This window comes from Rattus rattus, chromosome 3 (assembly GCF_011064425.1).
Source record: "Rattus rattus isolate New Zealand chromosome 3, Rrattus_CSIRO_v1, whole genome shotgun sequence".
NCBI lineage: Eukaryota > Metazoa > Chordata > Mammalia > Rodentia > Muridae > Rattus > Rattus rattus.
In genome coordinates this window covers 123,797,613-123,810,190 of record NC_046156.1, presented here as the reverse complement: position 1 = coordinate 123,810,190, position 12,578 = coordinate 123,797,613, and the positions used below count along the sequence as shown (strand labels likewise).

Sequence of the window (12,578 nt, the reverse complement as noted above, 5' to 3'; positions counted from 1 at the left end):
CCCATGTGAAGAGTTCTCAAGATATGTCCGTATGCTACACGTTGTGGAGCCTTCCCATTTAGAAGCCACATGCTTGTGGGTCTGTCAATCTCTATGCATTTTATAGCTGTGGGATGTGCCCTCATTCTCTTCAGACCTACCCGCATGCTTATGTCCTCCTCAGCATCCCAGAAAATTCTCTTGACTAACTCCCCAGGTTGCCTTTGCCTCTGCCTCTGCCTCTGCCTCTGCCTCTGCCTCTGCCTCTGCCTCTGCCTCCCTGCCTCTGCCTCCTGCCTCTGCCTCTGCCTCTGCCTCCTCTGCCTCTGCCTCTGCCTCTGCCTCTGCCTCTGCCTCTGCCTCTGCCTCTGCCTCTGCCTCTGCCTCTGCCTCTGCCTCTGCCTCTCTCTGCCCCTCTTCCTAGTGAACTCTAGAACTCTCTCCATACTCCTTTCTGGATATTTAGGCATACAATGTCCAATCCAAGTATTATATTGAGCAAAGAAATGAAAAATACCTGGAATGAGGTACCTTTGTTTCAGTGAGAAAGTACATTCTTAGACCTAGAGAAACTCTTTCTTGTGCTATAGATATCTATACCACTACTGGAATATATAATTCTATTAAACTAGAAGAATTTACAAACTTAAACAGTTCTGTTCATAGATAGTTCCAGAATGCTTACAAGTTTTTAAATAAAATTCTCTGTAGTGATACCAATGCTGTCTTGGCATGACCATAAGATTTTTCTAAGAAGAGGTGTGCTAACTGATTGCTGGATCTAAAGATACTATCCAATCACTCAGAATGGATTCAAAGGCCACAAATAGTTCATTTGACTAATATTCCTTAAGTCGGCACACTACCATTTGCATGTTATTGAAGATTTAATGAAAAATTCATAAAGGACTTGATTACGCTAATCATTTTGGTTGTATTGCACCTTTCCCTATCAACTTGAATACAATAATGATAATAAAACTTTTCCTACATTTCTTGCATGTTTGTGGTTCTCTCACACACAGCCTATTTCGTGGTTCTAGTTCAGGGATAAGAATTAGCAGAGGCACTACTAGTAAATGAAAAAAAAAAGTCAATTTAATGCATTGGTTCACATTTGATATTTTCTGAGCATACTTGTGGTTTATCCAAGTACAGACAGCTAAACATGATTTTCCCTAGCTAGTGTCTAGAGTGTTCTGGGTGTACACAGTGTCTCCTGTCTGCCCCTGCCTCTAGTCGATGCTTAAATTGAGCTGGAGAATTCTACTCTTAGAAACTCATAGTCCTGTCATTCTGTCCACTGTCACAGATCTGCCTCACCCAAAAGGCCTAATGATCATCACTCTCTTTCTGCATCTTGTCTAACCTTCTGTAAGATAAGTTAGTATATTAGGAATTTGTCTTTCTAATTTCAGGAATATTTTATCAGCATGACTTTTGTTACATAACTTTAGTTAAACAGTAAAATTTGGTTTTAGTATTGTTTAAAAAAAAACTTCATGACTCTTAGTGCTATGGAGGTTTTTGTTTTGTATGTGTGTTGTGTGTGTTCATGGTTATGTGTGCATGTATGTGTAGAAGCCAGAGGTCAACATCAGGCTGGTTCTTCTTTGTCTCCCCAGCATTAGGCTTAGACAGGTACAAGCTCAGCTACTCTGGTTCTTTATGTGGTACAGGGGATCCAAGTTCAGGTTTTCATTAGTATTATGTGGTATGCACTTTACCAATCAGCCTCCAAGATATAGAAATTTTAAGAAGCAATGCTATAGAAAATGCTTTTGTATTGTATATATTTTTGTTTTCTAATTTTCCAAGCTAAAGGGGAAAAAATCACTTCAGGAGGCTGAAACACAATGGTATAGAGGAGACTTGAGCCCAGGTCTTCATTCCTAATCCAGTGACCCCGACTTAGGATCTGCACATCAGCTACCTGAAGCCCATACTGCTTGGATCCTCTAAAGAGTTACACGTTAGTGGGAAGTCCCTAAGACATGGGGTGGTGGGTGCCTTTGCAGGGATTGGTAGGACACCAGCATTTTCTAGCTCTCTTTTGCTTCCTAGCATTAAGTTGAATAGTGTTTCTCTGCCATTCCATGATTTGGCACAGGACCAAATTACCTGGGCAACTAGTCATAGACTGCAACTTCAAAACTGTGAACAAGCAAAAGTGAAAATAAAAGCCAAACCTTCGGTTTATCAATATCTAGTCTTAGCAATTTTATTATAGCGACAGAAAGCCAGGTGTTGTGCACTTGCTAGTATCTACTTTATGAGGTAAATTCTCTTGTTCCTCCGAATTGGTTTCTAATGCTTATGTCCACAGTCTTCACTTTGTGCTGCCTACTGTGATTTGTGATTCCTGGAATACCTACATTAGATAGACATTCCCTATCCATCCCTCTTCCACTCATACCTAAGTAATCAAAATGCAAGCACAGTGAATTATGTCTACAAGATAGGCACTGGAGTTTTAAGAAAAACCTTCGGATTTACTAACACCAGGCCATCAGTGCACACTGGTCTTACTGTCCAGAACACTGAGGTCCGATAAAATAAATTGAAGACCTTCTTACCCAACATACCAAAAGCACCTGGATGACACAGACCTGGAAACTGGCACGCCAGCCCATGCCAGCTCATGCCAGCCCATGCCAGCCCATGCCAGCCCATGCCAGCCCACGCCAGCCCATGCCAGCCCATGCCAGCCCATGCCAGCCCGTGCCAGCCCATGTCAACCCATGCCAGCCCATGCTAGCCCATGCCAGCCCATGCCAGCCCATGCTAGCCCATCATAGAGCTATGTAGAATGATTCGTTTACAGATTTTTCTATTGCTTCCAACACAAATCACTGAGCATCTCCCATGTACTTTTACACCCTCATAGTGCTGAAACCCACAGACAAAGACGGCCCAACTTCCAGTCCATCAGAAACAGCATATTTTAGCCCTGTTATCGGTTTATCAGGAGAGATTGTTTTAAGATTGCCTGGCTCCAGTACAGGTGAGTTTCTGCTTCTTGATCTCTGGAAATGACTGGTTACATGTATTTCTAGTATCTTATCTAGGTAAGTCTAAAGTGAGGCTTCTTGGTAGACTGAGCTACAAAAATAGAACCCAGTCTGAATGTAGCCAGTAGAATTGCCTGGAGGGACAAAGAGAAAAACCAGTAAATGCTGGATTCTAGGTTGGTTTCTCCCATTAAAGTTTCTATTTTTGCTATTAGTTTGATTACATTTATTATTATTACTATTACTATATCATCATCATCATCATCATCATCATCATCATCATCATCATCATCACCACCACCATTATCATTCAAGTGAATATTCCGAAAGCCATTAAGTGAGTGTATTTTCTACTTCAGGTCATATGAAATCCCTTTAAAGGCAGACTGATAAAAAGTCAATGCCATTCTGGGAGAGTTTACTGCTTGCAAGAGTAGAAATTAAGTCCTTGATACCAGTTCCTTCTCACATTCTGCTTTTGATTCATTGGAGACCACTGGGACTTACAGGGGTGTTGAGGAAGGCGGAGGTACTATCCTGAGTACAAGGGAGACTTGACAACAAAAGAACCGGGACCATCAAAGTGAGCAGAAAAGTATCCTCCAAAGGCCTCTCCCACCCCCTGCTTAACACAAGCAAATTTCTCTCCACAAGTAGAGTCCCATCTCCAGTCTCCCTCTGCTTTTATAAAGCCCATTATTATTACAATAGCAGAGTCATTAGAGAAGAAAATGCTGGACTCCTTTCTCTAGCTGGAGGTCTGCTGTTTCAAACTTCAAGCTGTGTCCAGCCCTTGTTGTGTGGCAGGTCCCCTGAAAACTACCCCAGCAGGACATGACATGTTAAAAAGAAGGTTATTGAATAAGGAAAACGGACTATAGTGATTGATCTCCCATGGAAAACAGCTGTTTCTTGTTAGCGGCTACCTGAACGTCTCTCCCTGCATTTTACAGAAGTCTGAGAACTATACCAATCTAGGGAAATGCCAACTAAGGCATTTGCACGTTGAAGAAAGATGGCAAGTTCTTTTTATCGTGGCAATTTCATTTATAGTTGAAGTATATAAGAATTCATAAGCAATAATTATTATTCTCCCTAAAGTTATGTCTGCCACAAACCAGGTCCTCACAGAGAAGCCCTTCCCCCGACATGGGCTAATATAGGACACTCACAAACCCTAAGTCAGAAGGGTATCCAAATAATGCAAATATTTGATAACTAGGGCATGGAAACCAGTATAGCACCCATATGGTCTCCTTTGTTAGCAAAGTGAAGGTCTATTTCAGCATGCCACGTGAAAGACGTACTTGCTGCAAAGAAATATTTCAGTCTTAAAAATCACTTTCTGTTTCTGTGAACAAAAGTTTATAAACACACACACAGACAGACAGAGAGAGAGAGAGAGAGAGAGAGAGAGAGAGAGAGAGAGAGAGAGAGAGAGAGAGAGAGTGTTCCTGAATAGCATTTCTGAATGAGAACTATTGCTCCTAGAGGAATGCAGGGTTATGTTTTTGTGAACTGCTCATATGGAATTTACACATAATCAGAATTGACTGCATTCACCATTTCACGAATTTTGGTGTCCTTGTTCCCACAGATTCTATAAATCACCTGTCATCCTTGGTAATCTAGCTTTTTTGGCATTGATAATATTAGAACTTTTTCTTCATTCTTGATATTTTAAGGTTTTTTCTCTAAGAGTTTAAGGGGTATGAATTTAATTTTAAAGACTTCGTTTTTAATGTGTGTGTGTGTGCCTGTGTGTGTGTGTGCCTGTGTGTGTGTGTGTGTGTGTGTGTGTGTGTGTGTGCCTGTGCTATGAAACTAAGGGTGTGTAAAGAGTCTGGAAAGGGGCATCCAAACCCCTTGGACCTGATACAGCCAATTGTGATTGTGATTCCACTGCTAGTGGAACTCAGTTCCACTTCAAGGGTGTGAAGATTTTCAACTGCTGATACATCTTTCTAAACGTTATAACATTAATTTTAGTACCTCTACAACTCTACAACCACTACAACAACTAGTGCTTGCTTCCAATCTGGCTCTTGCCCTCTTAGATAGATAGATAGGTAGATAGATAGATAGATAGATAGGTAGATAGATAGATAGATAGATAGATAGATAGATAGATAGATAGATAGATAGAGTGTCCCAGAAAAAAATGTGTTATTTCAAAGGTATTTCCTACTATTATTTGCTTGCTTATAAAACTACACTTCTGACTCCTAAGATTCTAGCCCTTGTTCTTGCTACCATTTTTCCTTCTTTCTATATCTTAGTTGGTAAATTCAATGTGCATGAAAATGGGGCTCTGCTCTCTTTCTTTCTGAACGATCTCTTTCCCTTACACCATTTCACAGCTGTCTGCAATGGGCTCCTTAGAAAAGGTAGCTCACCTCGGTGTTGTGTAGTAGTTTACCGCAAGATTGAAACACCTCATCCTGCAGGAAAACTCCTTCCAACAGAAGTAAAACAACTAAAAATAGCTTCAAACCTTCCTACCCCCACCCAACTCCCCCTATCTCCTTCTTCCCCTACTCAGACTCCTGCCACTGTTAAGCAAAAATTACTGCTGAGTATCTCAGGCAAGCTAAGCTGTGAAGACTCTAAGAACACCCCAGCTGTCTGGAAGAGGTTTAGGCAAACAGAATCTCTTGGATGGACATTCTGTAACCTAGTGAACTACCTACAATCTATACAATGAGCTCCATGTTCCAATCTTTGTGAGCTCTCACCCATGCTGGAGTGAACGTTGTTGATACAGTCGTCTTTGAGTTATTTATCCTCCTAGAAGTGACCCCAATTATTTCACAAGTTGGACTTTGGTGATATCTATACTTTGGTCTATCGTGAGATTTTTCTCTGGGGGAATAGACATGTGTGCTGTATCTCCCCAGGAAAAGTCTGGACCCAGAACAAAGAGGAATACACATTCCTGAAAATGGTAGTCATGCAGACAGAGTATTCAAAACAGAATGTGCAGTTGAGAGGTCTGAAAACTTGGGAATAAAGTATTTCTAGCTTCCCAGGAAAGCACATTGGACTTCTCAAGGAAGGCCACTAACAATGGGTCGTTAATCACTGAGAGCCCTGACATAAGAGGATGAGCCTGCAGCTGAGTCAGATCCTGGGTCATCTGACCGAAAGGAGATAATGGAGCAGGAGCTGAGTCAGTTCCTGAAATTGTTCAAGGCCTCACCAAAAACGGTAGAACTAATGTAGCACGTACTAATATCACTGCTGTACTCCTACTAATCATGTTAGAGGTTACCTAAACCTTCTAGAAAATTCCTCTAGACCTGCATAAAAAGGAGCCTGCAAGTTCCTCTACCTGGTTGCCATTTTGATGAGTGGTTAATCCTTGCATGCTGGTTGTTTCTGCAGAATAAACATTCTTTGCTGTTGCACACTCTTTGAGTCTGGGGTCTGCCTTCAACAATTCTCAGACCATAACACACTGGCTTAGCTTTAATTCATCACCCGAAACTCTGAAGCCTCCCCTTACAGCTCTAGAAATTCTGTGCTAGCTCCTGGTGTCAGGCAGGGAGGTTGGCCTCAGTCTGGTTAAACTGTGCCCCTTTCTGGTTAAGAAATTAAAATCCTTATTACTAGTAGCTAGTAACAAGGTTTCACCTATTACTAGGCGTGACATTAGTTAGAAATAAGTTCATTGCTAATGCCACACTATGTCATGCTGTAGCAGGGTGGGCTTAGGGAGAGGCTAGAACAAGTCTCTCATGGTAGGACTCTCCTAACCACTGAGCCATGCTGTGAAGAACCGCTATTGTGCAAGCCGCATGCTTTCTGTTTACTTGCAATTCTGATAAACTAAAAAACCCATGTGTGTGAGAATTCTTAGCTTTCCTCCTTTCAAAGAGTGGGTCAAAAAATTTCATTTGTAGGTTGCTAACTCTGTGTGTAGCCACACAGAACTTGGCTATTTTATTTTCATTCTTTTAAAAATTATTTTATTAATGTATATTTATGTACCTGTGTGCATATATGTGTACCATGACTTTCAGGAGCCTGCAGACGCGACAAGGGGACACAGATTCTCCTGGAAATGGCTCAGGGGCTGAGAGTGCTTTCTGCTCTTCTGGAGGACCTGAGTTTGACTTACATATGACTGTAATTCCAGCTCCAGGGGCTTAGACAGTCTTTTCTAGCTTGCAGAGGCATCTATACTCAACACACACACACACACACACACACACACACACACACACACACAGAGAGAGAGAGAGAGAGAGAATAAATTTTAAAAGTGAGAGACATTTATCATGAATACATCTCTGGAGTTGATGAACATACAAGAGTTGTACGTCATCTTATTAAAAGTGTTTTGTAAATATTCTATGAAAGCATATATACCCTTAAAATCTTAAAAAATCAAAATAATATTTTTCAAGAAAAAGGAAAAAATTACGAAGATACAAAGACCATTTCAGGGTGTAAAGTTTAAAAAATTCAATCAGAAACAATTTTTCATGTAACTTTTCTGTCAGGAATGTTAAAATTTTGGATCCATTGTGCTAGACACCAAAATTTCCTCATTTTTCCATCTGCCACTCTTTACTTAAATATTTAAGAAATACTGTACAACACTATACGGTGTCTCTAAGAAAATGTTTCTGATTCAGGGTCTTATTCAAGTCCATTTCACTGCTAGTTAAATAATTTAAAAGCAGGAAAACATCTCAAGTGCAGCAGAGAGCAGCTGGAGAAATTTCATACATAGCAGACAGAATCAGCCAATAAAGAAAGCCTGTACTAGGGGTAAGGGAAAGCACACTCAGCAAAGCACAGAGGAGAGAGGACACCCTGAAAGCCAAACTCAGTCTCTCCTCAACTGCTGGGGACTTAAGGGTCTTTGATTAATTTGAACAAACACTGGGAGGCTCATAGTGCCTCACCATTGACTTAAAAATGTCCTAACGTGGCTTTGAACTTGCTGGGACTGTCCACAGGTTAGGGTGTGGCTGGGGGGAGCAGGATAGGCCTTTATATCTGATAAAGTATGAGAAGCCAGAGGTTTTTTTTTTTTTTTTTTTTTAAGCCGTGGCTCTTTTCCTCATCTCTCTTTGTTAGGGTTTTACTGCTGTGAACAGACACCATGACCAAGGCAAGTCATAATTGAAGTTGGCTTACAGTTTCAGAGATTCAGTCCATTATCATCAAGGTGGGAGTATGGCAGCACTCTAGCAGGCCTGGTGCAGGAGGAGCTGAGAGTTCTACATCTTCATCTAAAGGCAGCTAACACAATACTAATTTCTGGACAGTTAGGGTTAGGATCTTAAAGCCCACACCCACAGTGACATAACTACTTCAACAAGGCTACACTTTCTAATAATGTTACTCCCTGGGTCGATCATATACAAACCATCACATTCTCTATCTCTGTCTAACTCCTAGTTCATCAAAATGAGTTCTAGTGTATCCCAGGTCCTGTGAGAATCTAGGAATGGGTATACTTTGCTGCCAGGAGAGAAAAGTACTCACATGCAAACTTTCTGATTTCAATAATGGACTGATAACTGACGGAGAAGGACACGTTAAGAAAACCTGTCACTGACATCAGATTCATCTTGTAGGTAAACATCAGCCATGCCCTGTAAATGATACTCTATAAAATTCTAAATTGACTTAAAGTCAGCATGAAACATCCATTAAAACATTCAATGAAGCTTAGATCTAGGTCACCCATGGTAAATAACACACACACACACACACACACACACACACACACACACACACACACACACACAACTTAAAGCACATAAAGTTCTATTATCTCCCACAAAATGCCTATTAAACTGTACTAAATTTAGAAAAGAAAGCCTTTCTTTTCAACTTGAATACTTTATTGTACAGTTTGTGTACAAGTTGTGTGTGTACAGTTTGTGTACAAGATGTGTGTGGAGTTAGGTAGCTGATTCCTTGATTTACCTACCAATCATGAGAAAATAATAGTCTCTCTCTGGTCCCTTTTCCCTCATGTAGAAATCTGAATACCTCTTGCTTTATGTGAGCTTATTTGAATCACAGAGTGTTAGCTAATGTAGTCAGTTAAGATCATCAAAAAGATAAGCCAAATAACCTGAGGATAAAATAAAACCGAGCACAGAATTCTAAGGCCTTTAAAAGGTCAAGGTACCTACTGACATCGCTGTTTCAGTGTGTGAGAATGCAGACACATCTAGTCAGATGAGAGGCAGACCGGAGAGATGTTGGCACAGAGGCCAGCCTGATCTCCTGATTCATGTTCAGACTCAGCAGGGGGCAGTCAGAGGTTTGGCTATGCTGGTTGACATAGAGGACCTGAGAGACCAAGAATATACGGCTCACCTGAGCTCCTGTTTATGGAGATATTAGTGGCTTAATAACCTGGACTGTTCTTCACAGTGAATCATGTTCCCAGAGGGCAGATCTATTCAGGAAACCAAATTAAAGATGAGGAAGTAGCCTTGTCACTGTGAACAAAGAAAGTCGCAGCCCTTTAACAGTTATGGCCATCAAGCTGAACAAGTCAGAGAATTGCCCTCCTGGAATATATATTCTCTCTTCCCTTTAAAGCAGGACAGATGTAAGAAGATACTTCATTTTTCAGAGTCATAGACATGCAGTTAGCTACAATTCACTTCTATTTACTCTCCTCTCTCTCTCTCTCTCTCTCTCTCTCTCTCTCTCTCTCTCTCTCTCTGTGTGTGTGTTTATGTGTGTGTGATTGTATATGTGTCTGTCCATGTGTGTGCAAGTGTGAACACCAGAGGTCAACCTCAGGACTCTTCCTTATTTGCCTTTTACCTTTTTTTTTCTTTTTTTCGGAGCTGGGGACCGAACCCAGGGCAAGCGCTCTTCCGCTGAGCTAAATCCCCAACCCCTTACCTTTCTTTTTGAGACAGGGTGCGTTCCTAGAACGAGGCGTTTGCCAATTAGTTTTAGCCAGCTGTCTAAGTGACTTCAAAGGACTGCTGCTGCCTCTGCCTCTGCCTTTCTGGAATCACAGGTGCGCATCTCCTTAGCAATTTCTTTCCATGGATTCTGGGGTTGGACTGGGAACGTGATGTGTATGCAGCAAAGATGCTAACGAATGAGACATCTCCTCAACCCCCAGTATTAAATTTTATGAACTCAGGAATAGGCTAAGCCCAAACAGATATGTTTGTATAGGAAAAGGAGGTCATATTCAAGGTATTTTGTATCGATGGGATGTACATGTAAAGTTTTAACTTTAATAAAGACATGATTAAGGCAGTGTCGTGCAAATTCTATGTAAGTGGGTGGTAGGTGGCAAAAAGGCAAAATGGGGGATCTCCCATACTTAGGGATTTGGAGTGGTGGGGCAGTTGGCATTCTCTGTGTACTACTCCATTCAATTCACCGTTCTCACCGATTTCAAGAAATACAGATGTAACCCATACATTTCCTAAGGTCAACAAGTCCTTCAAAAATCTAGAGAGTGTTGGCTCCCCAAACCCCTTTGCCATAGTATGCTATCAGTTGACATGGTAAGTAGAGAAATGAAAGAAATTATAGCTGATTTAGGAAGCTGAGAATTGTCTCAGAGCTTGGGCATGCTATCATGGTTGCAGTGTGCTTCCACAGACAGCTTTATCATTTATTGTGAGAAAAAGTATTTATGTTATGGAGTATGCCTCATTATGGTTCAATACTGGCAACAATAAATATTTAATTATGTAAGTATCTCTCTCTCTCTCTGCATCTTTATTCTCCAAAGTATTCCAGCTTAGACAATGAATGAATTGAGTATACTACTCTATGACCATGGTTCTTAATAGAGACATTCCAGGTGTCATGTCTTTGAAGATGCACCCAGCAATGGGACCCTGGGTTCCCTCTCTACTGTGACAGTTAAGCAGGTAACTGCCTCCTAGTTTGTCAAACCTCAGATAATAACGGAAGTAGCTACTTCATTTGATAGACTAAACCTATCATTCCTTTAGCATCTTCTTTAGTATATGTATATATATGTGTATATATATATATGTATATACATATGTGTGTATATATATATATGTATTTCCAATGTTATTCTCTTTCCAGATTTCCTGTCCGTAAGCCCCCTTTCTCCTTCCCCTCCCCTTTTTCTTTAACAGTGTTCCCCTCCCCATCCACTCTCTTCCTGCCCTATACCGGGGGTCCAACCTTGGCAGGACCAAGGACTTCTCCCTTTGGTGCCCAACAAGGCCATCCTCTGCTACATATGCAGTTGGAGCCCTGGGTCAGTCCATGTATAGTCTTTGGGTAGTGGTTTAGTCCCTGGGAGCTCTGGTTGTTTGGCATTGTTGTTCTCACGGGGTTGCAAGCCCCTTCAGCTCCTTCAATCCTTTCTCGAATTCCTTCAGTGGGGGTTCTGTTCTCAGTTCAGTGCTTTGCTGCTAGCATTTGCCTTTAACATCCTTTAAAGATGCAACTGTTTGTATGACTCAATCTTTAATATTATTTCATCGTATCAAGTTTTTCTGCCTTCTTGCCCTATAAAATATCATATTTTCAGTAAAAAGATTATAGTCTTTGAATAAAATATTCTTGTTTTTGAATTAATTCAAATAGATGTTATAAAACTTAACATCTTTAAAAAGTCATCTTCATTAAAAATAATAATTACATACAATCAGGATGCTCTTAGCAAATTTGGGTAGTATTTATGTGAAGCAAAAGAAAAGAAAAATAAACCTACAGCATACCTGAAAGTACAAGTTGTGTGTGTGTGTGTGTGTGTGTGTGTGTGTGTGTGTGTGTGTATGTGTGTGTGTGTATCAGTTGATATGGTAAGTAGAGAAATGAAAGAAGTTATATATATATTTACTTTCAGATTATAAATCATATGTTAAATCCTGAATGATCCAAAATCATTCTTATCTAGCTTTTGAAAAAAGAGTAACCTAGATATGAAACCCCCCAAGCTGTCCTAATGTCTCATTAACCTCAAAGGGACTGTTTCTGACTCTCAGGTATTAAAAACAGCACACTAAAATTAGCATTAACCAAGCAGCAGCATTTTAAATAAGGAGAGTGTAAAATTTCTCCTGAAGAAGGTTGATGTCATAATAAGGGAAAGAAAACAGTGCATAAGATACTGTGGGAAAGGCCCAGGTCCTACCTGGCACACTGGGGTAATACCCTTTAAGCTACAGGTTCATATATACAGTTTACAGAAACAGCTGAGGCGTGAGTTAAGATAAATATCTTAATTTGCTTTCTAGTGTTTTAATAAAGACATGAACAAAAGCAACTTGGAGAGCAAAGGGTTTAATCTATCTTACATATTCATATCACAGTCAATGACTGAGGTAGGTCTGGGCAGAAACTCACGGCAGGAACCTAGAGACAGGAGTTGATGTAGTGGCTGTGGAGGAATGATTCTGACTGGCATCCTTTTTCAGGCAGCTCAGTTTGTTTTCTTACAGCATTCAAGAGCACTTGTCCCCAGTGAACTGAACTCCTCATATCAATCATCCATCAAGAAAAAGTCCCAAAGACTTGCCTACAGGGTAACCTGGTGGGGGCCATTCTTTTAATAGGGGTTTGCCCCTGCTCAGATGACTGTAGTTTGTGTCGAGTAGC

At 40.7% G+C, this 12,578-nt stretch overlaps 1 protein-coding gene across 1 annotated transcript in view; it reads right to left on the bottom strand.

The window, feature by feature from the left end:
- LOC116896971 (EGF-like and EMI domain-containing protein 1) overlaps positions 1-12,578 on the bottom strand; it is a 566,362-nt gene that overhangs the window by 111,928 nt on the left and 441,856 nt on the right. The window lies entirely within an intron of this gene.